At 49.2% G+C, this 17,235-nt stretch overlaps 1 pseudogene; it reads right to left on the reverse strand.

Annotated features, from left to right (window-relative positions):
- Positions 1 to 3,156: 3,156 nt before the first annotated feature.
- LOC131273752 (C-type lectin domain family 4 member F-like) lies at positions 3,157 to 17,001 on the reverse strand (annotated as a pseudogene).
- Positions 17,002 to 17,235: the final 234 nt, after the last annotated feature.

A 17,235-nucleotide genomic window follows, 5' to 3' on the forward strand; every position in this document is an offset into this window, starting at 1 on the left:
GGTTGTAAATAAGTCATTTGTCCTTCCCAAAAATTATTCCTGAGTCCTGGTCTTTCTATATGCAAATACTTGACCCTCTTGACTTCTACAGCAATACCAATTGGACAATAAAAATCAATACATTTTAATTCCCAAGTTCTCCAAAACTTAAACAACTTTATCCAGACCAGTGGCAGACATGCAAGATTCCTTACGCTCAGGCCTTCTCTCATCTTATATCCTGTTCTTCTTTTACACCAAAAAACTCTTCAAAAGCTTTCTTCTTCCTTCTTTCTGCCCCCTAAATCCTCCAAAAGCCTTGACTTTGATCCAGCTGATCAGACTCCCCTGCACTTCCTCCATGTATTCCTGGGACATCACCCCCACCCCCACCCTCCTCATTCTCTGACCTCCCTTCTTCCCCTATTGTAGAAGTCAAGAGAGATTCAATTATTTGGGTATAGAAAGGCCAGGACTCAGGAATGATTTTTGAGAAGGAAAAATGTTTTATTGATGGCCGGCCAGACTCAGGAAATTTCTGTTTCAAACCAGAGCCCTGAACAAGATTTTCAAGTTCCATTTATACAGGGTGGGAGTCAAATGGTGCTTTTATGAAAGAAAATGACCTTCTTTGTTAGTTAAGTGTTTGCCTGAGTACCAGGTAGGTTTGAATTAACATATCTCCCACATTTCAGGTGAGCTTAAATTAGCATCTCGACTACATTCCCTCTAGATGCAACTTTGAAAACGCATTTACCCTTACATCCTTTCTGTACATTCACAGCCTATAGGGTTGATATCACTTAATTGGATTTCTAAAGACTAGGCACACTTGGATACAGAATTAGATAATTTTGAATTTATGCAGAGGCTACGTTATATTTCCCACTTGAGGCCAAGTCCCCTTAAGTTTCGGCATCACCACCATCAGAGTCTCCCTGGACTGACTGGTATGCATATAGAGTTTGCATTGCTAAATTACCTTCACAATTGGCATTGTTGCCATGGTTACCAAGGGCAAGGCTGCAGCTTCTCACTGTCCCACACCCACAAGTCAGGACACACAGCTTAGGTGATCTACGAAGAGATGAACAGCCTCCCACCCATAGCCCACATCAAGCAGGGAAAGCAAAAGTGTGATCAGGAAGCCATACAACACCCTGGGTTTCTTCCTGGACACTCTTTCCAGATGAGGTCCTGTGAGAAGGGGGTTTCCAAATGGAGCATGACAGTCTCACTGAGCTGAGGCAAGGGCCAAGTGGGATGGGAGCTTCAGGAGACTGAGAGCAGTGGAAGTTGGGGCCAGAGGATACAGAGGAGGAACTTTGCAGAGGCAGAGCTCCAGAAATCTGCATAGGGTTCCCTGTGCATGCACAGAATGGTAGACCTCAGACCCAGCAAAGAATGTTCTAGAAATTCTCATTGTATTGTGGTAGCAGAGAGAAGTCAGGTGTAGGTGGTATCCATGGCCAGGACGCGAGAATTCTGAGAAGCAAGATGATTTGTTTTGACTGGCCAGACTCAGCTGACTCTTGTCCTGATAAAAACGGAGACCCAAATAGAATTTTTGTGTCCCTTTTATGAAGACCCTAAGAGTGGGGAGTCAAACGGTGCTTGTATGTAACAGGACTCTTTCTTAGTTTCTTTAAGTGTCTTATCTGAGTATTAGATTATTTCCTCCAGGTCAGCTTAACAAATATCCCCTACATTCCAGGGGGGCTTGACACATTTGGCTTGCATCCTCCTTGAGTATCCAAAGCCTATGGAGTTTATACTTCTCAACTGGCTTTCTAGACACATTTGGATATAAAATAAGTATGAATTTATGCACAGACTATGTAGTATGTCTTGCTGAGCTGGCAGACAGCAGAGTCCCTAGAAGGGGGAATGGGGATCATGGGAAGAGGCTGAAGCCAAATATAAATCTTGATAGAGATGAGGAAAGTCCAAAGAATAGGAAAAAAAGGTTTTTGGAGTTGGAATATTGCTAGTAAAATCCAGCCCCAGCCCCCTTTGCACACAAAGGAAATCCGGGGAACCAGAGCAATGGCTAGGACTTCCTGGGGATTTGGATACCCTACAAAGTCCCTATTGAAAAACCTCTACTGTTTTTCAATGCACTAACTAGCTGCAAACCCTGAAATAAAAAATAAAATTGTGCCTATTACAGGACAGACAGACCCTGAGGGCAGGAGAGTGGGGGGGAGGTGGCTATAAGAGAGAAACACGCAAAGGGCTTTCATTCACTCATCAAGTGTTACTGAGGACCTGCTGTGTGACAGCCTGTGCTGGTTGTGGAGGTGGACACTGAGGAGTGCACCAGGGCACACCATTGGTCCCCTGCTTACGTGGTGTCAACGTCTTGAAGTGTGATCAGAGCCAGTACTGAGGTTCTTAGCTTCTTCTTGAGAAAGAATTCAAGGACAAGCCACAAGTTAATTAGGCAAACGAACAATTTATTGGGGTGAAGAAAGAGAAGGAAAGTGCACCTGCAGGGATGCACAGAAGGGGGGAAATGCAAAGTTCTGCCCTGGGGTCCCCTGATATACAGGGGTTCAGGACTCAAGGGGGTGCCCTGATTGGCATACTTGAGACACAGCAGGGGAACTCTACTGGGAGATCCGATTCCCTTAGCAGGTTAGGGGCTGGGTTAGGGGATGCTGGTGGGGGGTGATTGGCTTCTGGCTACTGTCCCCGAACTCTGCAGGGTGTGCTGACCACTGGTGATCAGCCTCTGGTCACTGTCCATGAGGCGTGAGGTAACCTGAAAGTGGGTGGGGTGGGGGTGCTGCCCCCCTCGCCCTGTCCCTCTTTTCCGCCATGTAATGAGGTTGCCTCCTGATCACAGAGCCGCTGGGTGTGTGCTGTGTGCTGTAAGCTGCAGGGTGTGTGCTTCTTAGCTGCCCCTTCCTAATTTGCCCCTGTGCTCAGCACATTCATGCTAGCCAGCAGGCCAGTGCCTCAGTTTCTCTTGCCAGGCTTATTAGGTTTTTCTGCCCCTTCCTCCTTAGGTCCCTATCTATCCTGCCTCCAAAGGGTTAAACAACAGTTCAAGGCAGGACACCCAGGAGGCCAAGTGGAAGCCCCAGAGAGCAAGCAGAGGCCAGAGGCTCGCAGGCAGCATGGAGGCGGCCCAGAGCTGGCCGCCGGGAGGGACCCCTCAGCTCTGCTCTGCACTCAGGCCATATCGTGGCCCACGGATTTCTTGCAGACCCACTGGTAGGTGGCATCACAGTATATGTCATTGCACATCTGCTGAGTATGGACAGTCGTCCGTGTGCCCATTCCCATTGTCCAGTTGTCCAGCTGGTCTCTGCTCAAAAACCTGGAAACAGAGGGACATTATTCAGCTAGATACAGGCAGTGGCCCTTGTCCCTGCTGGGGCACATGGAGCTAAAGTGACACAGCTCCCCAGTCCCCTTGCAGCCCCAGAACAGGGACAGAGCTGCGATGCCCTGCAGGCCTGAGTCTGCTGAGGACATCCTGAGTCACTGATGATCCAAGGATGGGGAGGGTGTCTGTGAAGCAGCAAGTTGGGGAAAGGAGAGGGTAGGGACCTTTCAACTTCCATCCCAGAACTCGCACTCAGATCCCTTTCAGATAGGGCGCCTTGCAACAAGGCCTGAGCAGGTGTAGGAAGGGGGTGTTAAAGGAGAGAACAGGAGGACCCTCTGCAGCCCCAGGCCCTGTCCTGTCCTGACGTCCTCTGGAGGGGCCCAGGCAAGGCTCCGTGCCTCTGTGACACACAGCACTAACACTTACTGTTCAAGGACACACACACAACTCCAGCCAGGCGTGAGGTGTGTGTCCAGCGGATGGACTCACCTTTGGTTCAAGGCAGCATTGAAAGGCGTCCCGTCCACCCAGCGCCAGGAGCCCTCCTGCCCCTGTCAGTGAGGCCAATCCCGTGGTGAGGGGCACTCGTGAACTTGGTCAGAAACATCTGTAGAGAGGAGGCAGTTGTTTGTCTGACTCTAGGTGTGAGGAGAAGCTTCTCCAAGATGTATGGAGAGGAGTCTGGGCCATCCCCAACTGGTCGCTGGGCCATGAGGCCCACGTCCCTGCAGAGCTGGATACCCCCTGCTCCTTCCCTGGTGTGTCCAGGGTCTAAGGAGCAGCCAGGGACCTTCGGGGAGGCCCAGCTTCCCATCACATGACTGTCCCTACCTAGTCTGAGCCCTGGATACGAGGTGTGCTGTCCTGGGACAACATCTGGCTAGAGCTTCAGGACGCTTCACAAAGCAGCACGCCCTTTTTCACACCCACAGAACAGTCACAGGAGAGCCCTGTGGGCTGGGTGGTCATGTCAACTGAAATGACCAGAGCTAGTGAGGTCTTTTGTTAATAACCTTGACACGTCCTGAGGCCAACCCCCACCAGAATGCCCCCCTGGGCCTTGATGGCCTTGGTGCTCCTCAAATCGAATATGAGTGCTTGGCCTTCCCAGGAAGCCTGGGTCTCCTGCTCACGTGCCCTCCACAGCCATGGGATTGATGGACAATAAAATTGAGATTGATCTGCACCCTGTGGACAGGGGCATGTGGGGGGGGGGCTGGTGCCACTCGGATGCTATGCAGCGGCCCCCTCTCCTCTCAGTACAGAAATTCCCAGGCAAGCATGAGCAGATAACAGCAGAAAACAGTGCTGGAATGCGGGACTCGGCAGTTTTGCACAGGAAGCTCTGGGACATATTGTTTTCTCTAGTCTTCTCAAAGTTGGGACAAAAGTGAACAAACGACATGAGCTGGGTGCTTCAGAAAGCGCAAAAGCTACTAGCAAACTCTATTCTCCTCTATTAGGAGAATCAACAGAACTTTCTGAAGTTGTTGCAGAAAATCCAGGACTTGTCAACAAATCTTGGTACCCAGGTGGTTGGTGATCAAGAAGACACTGAGTAAACCTTCAGAACTTGTTCAATGATGGACTGAAGCAGCATTTGAGAAATATGTAAAATCTATTTAGGAATGAAAAGAAACTAATCTGAAGCAATTTAATCCAGAATAGTTATTTTCAATTGTGGCAGATAGAGATTTAAAATGGCAACTTTTTGCAATATCAATGGAAAAGCTACATGTTGCAGCTATACTATTGAAATAAACTTTGAAATTATTGCACATAAACATAATACAGTATTTTTTTCACAGCACCCTGTGACTTAGGCTACAATCTAGTTATTATATTCAGAATTCACAAAATGACTTGAAAATAAAAACTACTTCTAAAAATTATGGAATTCAAGGGTAACATTGTTATCATAAGCTTTATATGATATTGTAACTATTGCTTATTATCCTACTAATAAAACATTCAACTTTTTCATTTAAAAAAGTCAAGATTGTAGAAGTGGGTGTGGCTCAAACAGTTGAGCTCCCATCTACCATATAGGAGGCCCTGGGTTCGTCTCCTGGGGCCTCCTTGTGAAGGCAGGCTCGCCTGTACCTCACAGAGAGCTGCTGGCCTGCAAGCCCTAAGGAGAGCCGCCTCAGCAAGGTGACACAGCAAAAAGGGAGGCAAGTAGAAACACAGAAAAGCACGCAGCAAATAGACACAGAGAGCAGATCACAAGCAAGCCTCAAGGGGGGAGCAGGATATACTTTAAAATAAATGAATACAGAGACCCAGAAGTACACACAGCAAATGGACAGAGAGCAGACAGCAAGCAAGCCTCATGAGGGGAGTGGGATAAATTTTAAAATGAATGATTACAAAGACACAGAAGAATGCACAGCAAATGGACACAGAGAACAGACGGCAAGCAAGACTCAAGGGGGGGATAAAAAAAATTTCAAGCCTGATGACTGGAGAGGAAGCCCAAAGGGACCTGAGGGGCTGAGGGAAAGCATGCTCCCTCACGCTCTCAGGGTGCTGCCCCACCACCCACCTCTGCCTGCCCTGCTGCTGGCATCTCTCCACCTTCGGGAATCTCCCCCACTCATTGAGGACAGTAGGGTTTGTTGTCCAGGTTTCTGCCTCCAGTGCAAGATGCTCAGAGGAATTCAATATTGTTCCCTGCCTGACAGGAGACATGAAGGTTATGGGCTGTGCCCTCCCCTAGAGGAGGAAGATCAAAGCACCAAAGGCCCTTGTCACACACCAACCCTGTCAGAACCACCCCAAGCCCCCAGCTCTGACCTGCCCTTCCTCAGAGGACACCGATGCCAGGTGAGTTCCTTGGGACACACAGAACTGCTCAGCCTCCTCCAAGACTTCTTGACATCAGAAAAGTAATGCAAGCTCCCCCTGAAGAACTTCCAGCCTTGCAGGAGCAGCCAGAGAAGCTGAGCTGCAGCAGAGGTGGGAGGAGAGGGAACCAGGGGCTGATGGCGGATGTCCCAGAGCTGTCCTTCCTGAGCCCACCAGCAGCTGGCTACTGAGGCCCGTGTCCTTGAGGTTTGGTTCCCCAAGGGCAGGTGCTGCTGAGACCATGCCTCCATCCCACTCCCAATTCCCCAGGGAGCGGCAGCTCAAGATGCCTGGCTCAGTGCTCCTGGGACACTCAGCTCTGCTACCCAGAAAAACTCTCTGCTGAGACATGTGTTTTGTGATCATATCACTTTATTTCCCATCTCACTGCTGCCACCGTACAGTCCTCTCCATCTCAATTCCCACCATCTGTCTAGGAAGTTGTCCATCCATCCAGAGACTCCTTTACTTCCTTGACTTGATCTCCATCCACTCTGGCTGCCCACACCCAGGACTATCCCAGAAAATGAAGAGCTGTACAATACAAAGAGTGAACCCTACTCTAAACTATGGACTCTAGTTAATCATATGATTATAATAATATTGGTTCATCGATTGTAACAAATATACCCACTAAGGGAGAACATTAATCATGGGCAAAGCTCTGAACTATCTGCAGGATTTTCCTGTAAACCTACAACTGCTCGAAAATTTAAAATTTTTAATCAGAAAATCACTTTTAAAACTTCAAAAAAAAAAAACCGAGGAAGATTTACCAGGTGACCAGGTCCAAGTAAAGCCTTCCAGAAAGGGGAAGTAGCAGGTACAAAGGCAGGCAGGCATGAAACCACATGGCTGGAGCTGACATGTGCAAACCTGGGCTATGGCCCCCATGCAAGGGGTGGGAGAGGAGCCTGGAGAGGCTTCTGGCACTAGATCTTATGCACATAACAAGGAATTTGGATTTTTCCCTGTGAGCAATGGGAGGCCCTGAAGGGTTTTACCCAATGGCTCAGGTTTACACTGTAAATATTTGAAAGTGATGCAATGTGAAGGCACAACAAGAAAAAAAGTCCATCCCGTTTGGGCCAGAAACATCCATCAGAACCCAAATGCAAAGATCTCAGGAAGACACAGACAGCGTGGACCAGGCGTTCTCAAAGTGCGTTCCCTGGACGAGCAGCATAGTGCCTCCTGGGAACGTGGCAGAAATGCCCCTTCTCAGGCCCAGCGCGAACTGCTTTTTCTGAAATTGTTTCTGAACAGTCTGTATTTAACAAGGCCGCGTGTGATTCTTATGCTCTGAGGCCTCAGAACCAGTCATCCAAACCCAACCCAATTAGGGCCCACCAGCAGCCTCTTTTTATAAACAGTGTCACTGGAGCAGCCACGCCCATTCATTACATGTTCTCTTTGGCTGCTTCAGCAGTGCAAAAGGAAAGCACTGAGGAGCCATTACAGAGACTGTGGCCCACAGGTCTCAATTTTACTATTTGGCCCTTTAAGGAAAAGTTAAAGTAATGATACTGCACCCTGAATGCCCATGTTTTAAAACTTCGTGGTGCTCAGGCTAAATCCCATACCAAAATCCATAAGATCTCTGTACATGAGTCCCAGGCATGTGCTTGGGTGACTCCAATGCACAGCCAGGAAGGAGCACCTCTCAGTCCATACTAAAGCAGGAGGGCAGCAGTGGGGCTCAAGGAGAGGCAGGAAGGAGGAAAGACTTCCAGGCGCTGGTCTGCATGGCCGGTGACTCCTTAGACTCGACTGGAAACAGGGGAAAGAGCAGGGGCTCGGCACTGCCCGCCAAGTCCTCATTTGTCAGCCCCCATCTCTCCAGCAGCTTCTCCCAACCATCCCTTCTCTCCCCCAGCTCCCTACAGGCCTCCTCCTCCTTAGCAAGTGACCTCCTATGCCACCCAGAAACAGATGTGGTTAACACTAGCTCTCGCAGTCTCGTGTTCCCACATCTGCACATGGACACCAACTTCCACACCTGCTCCCCTCTGAACTTCAGAGATTCAAGTACCATCCCAACCTCCTTCAAGGCCAGTCATGCAACGTGCATTTGACTCTCCTCCCTATCTTCAGCCTCCACCTCTTTCCTGTTCCCCTTCCTTGAACCTCAGGTGAAGCCTATCTGAATCTAGAAACTCACTCTCAAGTTCACCAAAATATTAGCAAGTGGTTCTGATGGAAAGTAGGCAAATTTTCATGGCAATACTGATGCTTCTTTTCTCATCTTGCAATTTTTTAATATTTGCCACCCTGTCTATAATTAACAGATAGATGTTGTAATGGAGGAATAGCTGATTTGATTTTTACTCCTCCCCCCTTCTCACCTTCCCTCTCAGCTATGTTCCTCGACAGACTCATACACATGATCGATTCACGCCCGACAACCATGATCTGCTTCCACCGAAATTTCATTCCAATGACTTATTAATTGCCTAGCCTCAGTGGATGCTTTTCGGTTATTTTACATGGCCTCTCTGGCATGTGCCAGAACTGACCACTCCCATGTGGAAATTCTCTCCTCTTTTGGCTTTCCCATATGCACATCTCCCAATTCCCTTGTCCTCAGTTGGTTCACACACACGTCTTTCCCTTCTTGACCCCTGAAGCTTGATTCCTGACCCCACCCTCAGCCCTCTTCCGTGTTTTGTCTCATGGAAACCACCCACTCCGACTGCTGCAACCAGAATCAACATACCCAGGGCACCCAAGCCTATGCCTGCAGCCCTGGCCTCTCTCAACTCCAGACAGCCTGCAGGCGACATCCACTTGGATGTCCCCCAAAGCACCACAGCCAGCATGTCCAAATCTTGCTGCTCCTCTTCCTCCTTTATTCCTCAGTTGGGGACCCCTCCATTCAGTCACCCAAGTCAGAACCTCAGGGTTCTCCTTAAAAACCTTCAGTGGCTCCTCATTTTCCGGAGGATGAAAGCCAAACTCACTCAGAGGCCTTCCAATCTAGGCCATGTCTCTCCAGCCCTGGCCACCCCTCTAGCCCAGGGTTTTTCAAATTGCAATCACCAACCCATTAGTGGGTCATAAATTTGGTTTATCAGTTTTGACAAGCTTTGCTCTTTTTTTAAAGAAAAGAATATAAAATGTCAGAGTGAGTTCATGCAGGAAAGGTTTTGCTTTTTGAAAATGCATAGACAGATTACATAGATGATTAGATAGAAACATAATAGATTTCCTTCCCCCCTTCCAAAAAAGATCCCTTCTCCCCTTTCTTTTTGCCTCCCCCTTCTCAGTTCCCAATACTTGCTTCTAACTTAACACCTCTTTCACCAATCTATATGACTTTGCTTACAGGTCTGTCTCAATCTTGCATCTTGTAACCTTCTCAAGAGCAGGCATCATGTCTTATGCATCTTTAACCCCTGACACGTGGTAGATGTTCATGAAAGTGTCAGACACATGATCGAATGCTGGCTACAAGGTTAAGTGCGTTACCTGTGTAGATTCATTTGATCCTCCCTGTGAAGCAAATCCTACTGCCCCCATTTTGCAGGTGAAGCTCAGAGAAGGTAAGCAACTTGTTCAGGTTCACACCGTTTGTGATAGCTGGAAGTCACAAACAGGTTGTCTGGCCCTACAAGTACACTCTGCCATTACCACATGCCTTCATCACAAAAATCTGGTTTGCAAAAGGAGATATTTTGTGGAGAGATTATAAGCCACCTGAGAGCAGGGACATAGTTTCTCATGTCTTCTGCGCTACCGCCTGGGCACAAAAGAGCCGTGTTTATTCGATTTGTCCTCTCTCTACCACCCTTGCTCTTTCCCAGAGGGGACACATGCTTGAGGCTAAATGGGCAGAAACATCCCAGCAACTCTGCCCTCCCCAGGGTGGACCCTCCCTACCACTTACTTTGGGTCCTTTGTAGCTGCTCCTGTGAAGTACAGGCTGCACGGAGGGTCTCCAGGCTGCTCTGCTGCTCCTGGATTTTCACGCTTAGTGAGTTGCTATTGCTCACATTAACTTGTAGCCTCTGGATCTCAGCCTGTGCCTTCTGAAGTCTGTTTTCACACATGTGGGTCTGGGAATTTAAGGCAGCACCCTTCATTCCTTGTGTTAGGGTCTCTAACTCCCCTGGCATTTTCCAATACTGCTCTTATTCCTGGGAGCTCAACTTTTGTCTGCTCCATCCCGCCCTTTGCCTTTTGGGTCTGGGCAATGGCAGTTTCCAAATCTTTTTTAACAACTGAATCACTTCACCAGCCCTGTCCAACCGACCTCTTAATAACTGGATCTCAAAAGTGCTGTTGTCACTGCCTTTTATAAAGTTCTGGGTCTGGGAATTGAAAGCACTTGCATTTCCCAGACCTCCCCAGAGCCTCTGGATCTCAGCATTGGGCCCTTCCAAACTGCTGCTTAAAACCTGGTGCTGGGTCCTTAAAACACTGACCTTCTCCAGGTTGCCTTTCAAAAGGTGGGTCTGAACACTGGCATTCTGTAAACTCATATTTGCAAAGTGTAAACCTGCCTTTAACACCTGCATTTCAGCCTTGGCATTTTCTAGGCCTTGGCTTCACATGTGGGGTACAACCCTGGTGTTTTCTGAACTGCTTTGTAAGAAATCTTGGGTCTGGGAATTCAATGGGTTTGCATTCTCCAGAGCTCTCTTTAGGCCCTGGATCTCAGCATCAGCCCCCTCCAAGGAATTCCTTAACATCTGGGTCTGGATATGGCAGGTGCCAGCATATTCTAGAACTCCTTTGACCATCCAGATGTCAGCACTGGTGTTTTCCATGTGGCTGCTGAGCGTCTGGATCTGAGAACAGACATTGTCCACCTTGTACTTCAGCATCTGCATCTCCACAGCCCAGGTGCTAGAATGCTCTTTAAACAGCTGGAGAGCTTCTTTATCTCGGCCACTGGGCCAAAATGGTGGGAATCTTCGGGGGAGGAAATGCAGAGGTCGGGCAAAGAGGCCCATTTCATGGGGAAGCATAGAGATCAACCAGCGTGTTCTAAAGATTTCCATGGGGAGATGCCTACACCATGGCCCTGAGAGCACCCCCCGTGGCCTGTCGTCTCCCTGACCCTGGACCAAGCAATAGCCAAAGACCTAATTAGCCATCACACATGAACTAACGGATCCAAAGCATTGAAATTGTTGCTTACTGTAAACTAGTTACCCCCACACACACCAAAATTCATGCTGGTGAGACTTGGATTCTTTTGCTGTTGTAACAGAACTTGAAAATAACTCATTATATAACTTAGAGCTGTTGAAGTTTAATTCCACAGAAATTTCACCATTAGAAGAGTCATAGAGAAAAAGAAGATGTGAATAAGGCCCATGTTTAGTCCTGAGCTATATTTGTACAACTACCATTGAGCCTCTTTACCTATCATTGTTACTCCTGAAAACCATGTAAACCACAAACAAATTTTCTGATTACAAATTCAGGGGGGAAATACAATAGGAACAAAATGGGTGCTCCTGGCAGAAGGCCCCTGTTCAATCCGCAGTGCTATAATGGAGGTGTGCCACACCTTCAGGTCACATGGGGCCTCTGAGCTGAAATCGCCTCTGAAAGGGTTGGGCACCCCTACAGAAAACGAGGACAAGAGTCCCTTCAGAGCAATTTGGGGATATGAGAGCCCTGAGTGAGAGATCTTGGCCAGCAGGGCCGTTCAAGGAAACTGCAGCCCTTTCCTCTGCAGGGTCTTTCCCAGCAAGCCCACCTGCCACTGCCCCTGGTCTTGCCATCACCCGTGGCTCTCCTCATGAGCAAGGACTCAATTTCACACATCCATGGTCACCGCCTGGTTGCATCCACCCTCAGGACCCCTGCCCTATTCCTCAAGCCCTGGCTAGGGGAAGTGGGAGACCACCTGGCCTTTGGAGGTGTGAGAAGAACAGAAAGGAAGTCCAGGTTGATCTTCAACAAAGAAGCAAAGGCAATTCAGTGGAGAAAGCATAATCCTTTCAACAGATGGCCCTGGAACAACTGAATAGTAATATCCAACAAATAAAAATAAACTTCAAGGAAGCGGCCTTGGCCCAACAGATAGGGTGACCACCTACCACACAGGAGGTCCGTGGTTCAAACCCTGGGCCCCCTTGACCCATGTGGAGCTGGCACATGCGCAGTGCTCATGCGCGCAAGGAGTGCCGTGCCATGCAGAGGAGCACCAAGCTCAAGTAGTGTGCCCTGTAAGGAGAGCCACTCAGCATGAAAGAAAGTGCAGCCTGCCCTGGAGTGGCACTGCAACAAGGAGAGCTGACACAAGAAGATGACACAAGAAAAAGAAAGACAGATTCTCGGTACCGCTGATAAGGATAGAAGTGGTCTCAGAAGAACATGCAGTGAACGGACACAGAGAACAGACAACTGGGGGGGAGGAATAAATAAATGGAATAAATAAATCTTTTTTAAAAAAAGTAAACTTCACACCTCACACCTTTACACAAATAATAACTCAAAATGAATCATTGACCTAAACTTTAAAATTTCTGGAAGAAAATGGGAGAATATCTTCATGAATTTGGGCAAGGCAAGCAGACTGAGAGAAGATATTTGCAAATCACACATTTGATAAAGGACTTGTATCTAGAATACATAAAGAATTCTCGAAGACTAATGCCGTCGAATAGAGAGAACTGTATCTCTCGTGAGAAAGGACGGCTCCCAGGGCATTAGATTGGCAGGCGTTGTGGGCCCTAAGGGGAGGGGAAAATGGACGTGCAATGGATGGAACAAAGGTAAATAAGGGGGCAAAAGAGGAGTTATGTGAGAGTACACGAGGATGAATATAAAACAGCTAATATTACACCAAAAACATATAGGGGACGACAGACTAATAATGAAAACCATAAGACAAAACATAGGATAACTAAAAAATTTAGAAAACTGTACAACCTAAAGTATGGACCACATAGTAAGCACAAATGTTACCTTGTTTGAAAACTATAGTTTCGGAATCTGTACATCAGTTTCAGGAAATATGATATGAATAAGTTAAAAGATTATTGCTGTGGAAGGGAAAAGGTTTTATGGTGGATCTGGGGAAATACTGTATATTGTATATATGAATTTTGGTGATCTAAGACTCTTCTGAAGCTGACATTATGTTGGGATTCACTTTACGGGAAGTTTTGGATCACAGAGTGGTTCAACAATGGCAGCGGAGGAATACTGATATGGGATGTTATTGACAGGATATATATGGTTGACAGGGCATATGCCCAGGGTATATGGTAATGTCTATATATACTCATAGTGGAAACAATTAAAAACAACAGCTGGGGTGCGACGGTTTGCTCGGTCGGTAGAGGTGGGGTCTGGCTGCGGACGAGGGGTCGGTCCAGCTCTGGACGAGGGGTCGGTCCCGCTTGCGGCGAGGGGTCGGTCCCACCTGGGACGAGGGGTCGGTCCGGCAGCAGACGAGGGATTGGTCTCACAAGGGGTTGCGCGGTTCGGCTGACGGGGTCGCCCGGCAAAGCCGGCGACGAAGGGGTCGCCCGGAGAAGCAGGCGACGAAGGGGTCGCCCGGAGAAGCAGGCGACAAACTGGGGACAAGGGAGGCCAGGCCCTTGTCGGGGGCTCTCAGGACTGGAGGGCGCACGGCAGAAGAACTACCGCGGAGACAAGGTAAACACGCAAGTCCACTTTACTGAGGGAGATGCAACAGATTTATAGGGGCTGGGGAAGGCTGATTGGTCGAAGCCACACCCTGTTCTGATTAGTTGCCGGCGAAAGGTCAGTGGGCGGTACTGGATGGGGGAGGAGTGGTGGTTAGGGATTGGCTGTCGCTGTTGCTGGGGGAAGGGGCAGGGTTTAGGGATTGGTGGCTGCTGTTGCTGGGGTGGAGGGCAGACTTGAGTTTCCCGCCCACGCCTGGCTGTTGCTGCTGTCGGGGGAAGGGAAAAGGGCGGGCTGGATTTTTCCGCCCACACCTGGCTGTTGCTGCTGTCGGGGGAGGGGAAAAGGGCAGACTGGAATTTTCTGCCCTGCGCCTGTGCAGGGAGAAGGAAGAAGAAGGGTGCCGCCCCACAAGGCATCGGGTGGCGCCATCTGGGAGGAGGGGCGGCCGCGGAAGCATAGCTGCCGAGAAGGGGAGACCCGAGGGCACTCTGCGCCCATGCCGAGCTTCCTTCAGGGGTGGCGGTGGGCCCGACCAACCACCCTATTATGGGGGCAGCGGAATTAGGCCTACCGCAGCCGCTCCCCTGCCAGGCCAGCAAACCACACTTCAGCCCGAGGGGTGACCGCACTGGGGGGGTACTGGGCTCCTGGCCGGGGGGTCACTGTTGTGGGCCCTGGGAGAGCAGCGGCAATCCTCCAGGTGCAACGGCAAGAACCAGTAATGAAGGAGGGCCCAACAGTGGGCTCTTTATACTAATGGCTACACTTTTGAGCCTATGCACCTGCAATAAGAACAAGGCCTAGAGAAGCATTGTGCCTGGGGGTTTCCTCCTGACAGCCTTCATGTTACTCAAATGTGGCCACTCTCACAGCCAAACTCAGCGTGTAGATGTGATGCATTCCCCCCAGCGTGGGACACGACACCCGGGGATGAGCCTCCCTGGCACCGAGGGATCACTACCACATACCAGCTGAAGAAGCAACTAGGAAATGACCTTGAATTAAAGATTCAATGCGGAACAGCAGAATATACCAGTCTACTTATAATAACATGACTTCGGGAAGCGGTTTGACCTAATGTAAGGGGGAAATGGAAAGGAGAAATGAGATTATAAGGCTGTGAGTCTCTAAAAAAGAGTCTGGAGGTTGTCAGAAGGAATAGCCCTATGTACAACTGAACAGAGTCTAAGAGACAGATAAGGTAGATACAACCCCAGGTATTGGTTCTTTTGAGGGATAAAGAGACCCACGGGTTCTATGGTCATGGCAGAAGGGGTTCACTGCCATGACAGATGGCCCTTCTTTGGAGCTGGTGTTTCTGAGTGATGGAAATGGACTCAGAGGGGATCTCTTTTCACAAGACTTGCATGCTACTTTATTGGAATTGTAGTTGGTGCTGGGTTTAAGATATATGTAGGGGATTTGAATCTCTGGACTGATAATATGACACCCAGGCCCAGAGCCTCAACAGACTTCAGCTCCTACACTTTGACTTATTGGACTTACTCCACTCAGCTAACATGGAGTTGAAGAAGGTCAACCACCACAACATGGAGCCTAGAGTGTCTACAACTAGAAGCGGGAAGAGTGCATCCAGTACCCATGTGGAATCTAAGCCCTCACTTGACATAGGTGTGCAATGGACACAACCAATCCAATGTCCACAGAGAAAATGTGGAATGGGTGTGGGAACGGTAGCCATGGGGGCTGCTGGGTGTGGGGAACGGGAGGAAGAGATGAGATGTGGAGGTGTTTTCGGGACGTGGAGTTGTCCTGGATAGTGCTTCACAGACAATTACGGGACACTGTAGATCCCCCCAGGGCCCACTGGATGGAACGTGAGAGAGTCTGGGCTATGATGTGGACCATTGACTATGGGGTGCAGTGATGCTCAGAGATGAACTTACCAGGTGCAATGGATGTATCACGATGATGGGAGAGAGTATTGCTGTGGGGGGAGTGGGGGGCGGGGGCGGTGGGGTAGAATGGGACCTCATATTTTTTTTAATGTAATTAAAAATAATAATAATAAATAAATATTTTAAAAAAACACAAAAAAAATTAAAGAGCTTTTAAGATAAAAAAAAAAAAGAATTCTCAGTATTCATCAAGACGACAAACCCATTTTTTAACTAGACAGAGCAGATTTGAAATAAAAAACTGGAAACAACCCAAATCCCATCAACAGCTAAGTGGGTAAGTCGTGGCATAGCCATAAAATGGAACCCAGCTCAGCAATAAAAAGGAATGAACTACTGTGCACGCCACGGCAAGGGTGGAACTCAGGATAATTATGCTGAGTGGAAGAAGCCAGAGGAGAAAAAAAGAGTATGTCCAGTCGATCCCTTATATGTCTATAAGGAGAAAATGCAAACTAATCCACAGAGACAGAAAGTAGAGCCGCAGTTGCTTGGGGAGAATGGAAAATGGAGTAGAGGGATTACAAAGGGTTAAAAACTTTGGTGGGGTAGGGCAGGTGGTGAATGTGTTCAGCATCTTGACTGTGGTGATGGTTTCATGGGTGTACACATATCAAAACAGGTTGTGCACTATATGTGCACTTTGTGATGATCATTACACTCAATATACCTACATTGAAAAAAAATGGATTATGCCCTCCTCTCAAGAGGTCAGACCCACTGAGGGGCCTGGGGATGGCAGGGGAGAGGCTTGTCCTGGGTCCTGGGCCTCCCGACACCGGCTCCCTTCCCACCCTCCCTCCCTACACTGTGGCTACTCACTGTCTGGTTCCACAGGTGGTGGCCAGGTGGTGTCTCCCAGATGGAACTGAAACTCCTGGAATGAGGAATCTGCCCGAGGTTGTTGAACTGAAAGACCCCACTCCTGGGTCAACACCACCTCTCACCTGGGGCCTGGGGACAGGGGGCACACACACCCTAGTGGTTGGATTCCAGAAGGGGGGAGTTGGCTCCAAGCCCCTCTCAGGGTCTTCCCTCATGAGCTTTGGTTCTGGAGAGGAGCCTCCCCCCTTGGATGGCGGCCTCTATCTGCTCCCAGGAAGCATCTGGCCCAGACCTGGGGCTGGAGGTGGAGTGACCCTCTGGGTGCATTCGGGGTCCCCTAGAGGGCTTTATGCAGGACGAGGAGGAAGAGCCACTGGGGTTCAGATGCGCGAGGGGCTCACCCACAACAAGGAGAGCCACGAGGGGGGAGAGCACGGCCACCACCGCCAACACCAGCGTGGCCTCAACTCGCCTCCTCATCTTGGGGCCACAGAAACCACTGCCGCGGGGCCCGTCCCTGTGGGAGAAGCCAGTGTCCAGGACGAGCGTGTGCTCCGTGCTCCTGCCCCCTCAGTCTCCTTGTCTGTCCTGTGGGTGAGAACAACGGCCATGCTTATCACACAGGGATTCTGGAGAAGAAAAAGGAGCACCTGAGACGAGAGGGGCACCTGGGGCATTGTAGCATCACACAGCCAGGTAGTCCAGCTGGGAGCA

The sequence above is a fragment of the Dasypus novemcinctus genome, chromosome 17 (assembly GCF_030445035.2).
Source record: "Dasypus novemcinctus isolate mDasNov1 chromosome 17, mDasNov1.1.hap2, whole genome shotgun sequence".
Lineage (NCBI taxonomy): Eukaryota > Metazoa > Chordata > Mammalia > Cingulata > Dasypodidae > Dasypus > Dasypus novemcinctus.